Source organism: Crocodylus porosus, unplaced genomic scaffold (genome assembly GCF_001723895.1).
Source record: "Crocodylus porosus isolate Cpor-Errol unplaced genomic scaffold, CroPor_comp1, whole genome shotgun sequence".
In the NCBI taxonomy this organism is placed as follows: domain Eukaryota; kingdom Metazoa; phylum Chordata; order Crocodylia; family Crocodylidae; genus Crocodylus; species Crocodylus porosus.
Genome location: NW_017728948.1, coordinates 36525171 through 36528290, shown reverse-complemented (window position 1 = coordinate 36528290; position 3120 = coordinate 36525171). Strand labels below are relative to the sequence as shown.

At 51.5% G+C, this 3120-nt stretch overlaps 1 long non-coding RNA gene across 1 annotated transcript in view; it reads left to right on the top strand.

Moving 5' to 3' along the window:
- LOC109321913 overlaps positions 1–2770 on the top strand; it is a 21086-nt gene extending 18316 nt beyond the window's left edge. The window contains exon 4 of the long non-coding RNA XR_002104214.1: positions 2698–2770. This is a non-coding gene — a long non-coding RNA (uncharacterized LOC109321913). The remainder of the gene's footprint in view (positions 1–2697) is intronic.
- Positions 2771–3120: the final 350 nt, after the last annotated feature.

The window sequence follows — 3120 nt, the reverse complement described above, 5'->3', positions numbered from 1 at the left end:
CCACTACCACCATGACAACAAGCAGTAGCTCCAACATGTTAGTTTCCTCCACTCCCATTCCACTTCCCGTGCTGAGCCTCCCAGTGCCTGAGAAAGAGCTAGCACTGGGTCTGGATCTCAGTGCCCTAGCAAGGGAAATTTTGGAGAAGGAAGAGGAATCAGTTGAGTTTGTGCTTGACACCGCTCAAGTTTCCCCTAGAGGCACTTCCCCAAAAGGCACTTAAGAGGAGGTTGATGTAGAGGCAGAGGCAAGTGGCTCAGCTAAGTCCGCTTCTCCTCTTGCTGTGCCTCTGCCTGCTGAGGAGGGTGAAAGTGCATCAGCATCCACACATGCACCCACACCCCAGAAGTGAGTGGGTAGTGTGGTCTGGGATCATTCTGAGCTGGCAGATGATTCTACGTATGCTATCTGCCTGCACTGCCAAGCCAAAACCACCCAGGGCAAGGGAACAAAACACATAAGCACCACAGGGATGCTGATGCATCTCTGCAGGCACCACCTTCTTGCCCTTCTTCCTCATCAGCCTGGCACTGGTGGGAGCATGCCCAAAGGGAAGTCCCCCTCTCAGTCCACAGCCCCATCCCCACAAAGCAGAGGCAGACCACCCTGGAACAGTGCGGGGAAAGCAGACAAAAAAGCGGCTGCATTGCAAGGGCGAGCAAGATTACCCAGAGCACTGGGGAGATACTTACTGTTGATGGCCAGCCCTTTTCCTTAGTTGAGCACCCTGGGTTCAGGTGGCTCATGGTACTCATGGCCCCATCATACCAAGTGCCCAGATGCACCACCTTCAGCAGGATGGTCATGCCTTCCCTGTATGAGGTATGCAGGGAGTACTTGAAGGAGGAGCTGGACAATGCATGTCTGTAGGTGGCCTGACACTTCACCTCAGACATCTGGAGCAGCCAGGGTGGAGATCATGCATAGCTATCCCTCACAGAGCAATGGTGCAACCAGTCAAGCTATTGGTGGGTTCTTCTTTAGACCGAGGTGATAGATGAGTCCCACAGAGCAACAGAGATCATGGGGGCAGTGAACTGCTTGGTGCAGGTGTGGCTCATTGGACAGGGTGAGCTCACATGCAGTCCCCCGACAATGGGGCCAACTGTCACCAACAATGGAGTAAATATGATGGTCCATACTGCCAACTTTGTTGGCATCTGCTGTGTGGCACAGAAGTTGCACCTCATTGTTAGGGATGCCTTGGGTGGGGCAGGGCTGCTGGTGATAGCACCAGCACCATCACTAAGGTCATTTCAAAATGCATGGAGGTGGTAAGCTACTTCCGCTGGAGCATTAAAGGGGGCAAGATATTGGGGGACAAACAGGCAGAGCTGAACATCCTGCAGCACAAAATCATGCAGGGTGTAGAGGCTTGATGGTATTCCATATACCTGATTCTCAAGAGGCTAGTGAATCAAAAGAAGACCATCCATTTGATGGCCTTACTCAGGGAGATTGGGATCAGCAGCCCCCTTAACAGAACTGGGTGGGATACCATCTCTCAGATCTTGGTGGTCCTCAAGCCCTTCCTTGAGGCCACCAAGACCCTCAGTACTGGCAGTGCCCTCCTTATCCAGGTGATCCCTGTAGTGAGGGAACTTCAGAGCCAAGTGGAAAACTTCCAAAGGATTAATGTCCCTGGCTGTGGCAAGCTGCTGCCACCAGATGTGCGGGCACTAGTAAGACAGCTGAAGGAGAGCATCATGAAATGACTTGATCCCTTACAGTCCAGTATGGTCCACATGCTGGCCACCATGTGTGACCTGAGGGTGATGGGAAGCATATGCAGCAGCCAAAGCCTGAATCAGTGGATGGAAATACTGGTGAAGAAATTCAGGGAGGCAGAACAGCAGAAGGGCATCCACTGTCCCATGCCAGCATGCCATCCACCAGCCAGTCTCCTCCTCCACCACAGGCTCTGCCAATGTAGGCCAAAGGCATGGCTTCCATGGTGGGGTTTAGAGGCACCAGACCCCACCATCAGGCAGGTAGCACTCAGTGCTTGGTGGCTGCCTATCTCACCAAGGATGTGGAGCCACTGCTGTGTGACTACTTAGCCTACTGGGCAAGCCACAGCCATATGTGGCTGGATCTGGCCATGGCTGCTGTGAACACCTGTTCTGTCCACCAACCAGTGTTCCAAGTGAGAGGGTGTACAGTATTGCTGGGGATGCTGTGACAACCCACTGCACCTCCTTGGATCCTGGCTTGCTGGAGCAGCTAGTATTCCCAAAGGTGCACCTTCCACTGCTGGGGTTCCCAAAGCTCCAGGTATAGATGGAGTGAATGCCCCCCTCCTCACTCCGGTCACACATGCACTTTTTTCATTTTTTTAATAACCATTTAATGCCCCACTCACAGAGCTGGAGGGGGTACTCACTGCATCACCAGCCAGCAGGGGAAGAACATGTCCCTGATAAGCTCCCATGCCAGGACAAACTTGGAGTTATGGGTTGGGGCTATAAGGAAGGAGGAGACCCTAGGTCCTAGGCATGACCACTAAAACTGCACTCTGCCAGAGTCAGGAGGCCTGGTGGGACTGCCAGTGGCATGACAGCCTCAGAAAATGCCATGACTGATGATCCCCTTGGTGAAAGGTGGGTAGTAGGCACCATAACTTTCACCCACCACACATACACACACACACACGGTTTGGCTAGGGAAAGCCTAGACTGTCCCAGCCACCTGTGAAGGGTTTGGGATTGAGAGTATGGGCGGAGGTAGAAAGGTAAGAAAGGTTTATTTACTTAACAAAAATACAACTACATGTAGTATACTAAGACCGATAATGACAGACAATAATAATTCACGTCAACAACTTATCAGCAGTCCCCTCTGATGCCTGATATATGACAAGTTTCTCTTTCCACAAAGCTCAGTGAAATCAGGCATCCCCGATCAGCACTGTCCAAGGGGTACCTTACTACATACAACAACATATAGCTTAATATCTCAACAAATGACAGAAAAACACTTGGTCTAATCTTCATAGAGCCTTCAGCAAGCACCTTTGTCAAACAGACATAATTTTCAGCTGTCACACCAGACCTGTCACTTCTTTGAAAGGCCTGAGGCTTCTTTGTTGCAGTGGAGTTGTGAGACTTGAGGTGAGCTCA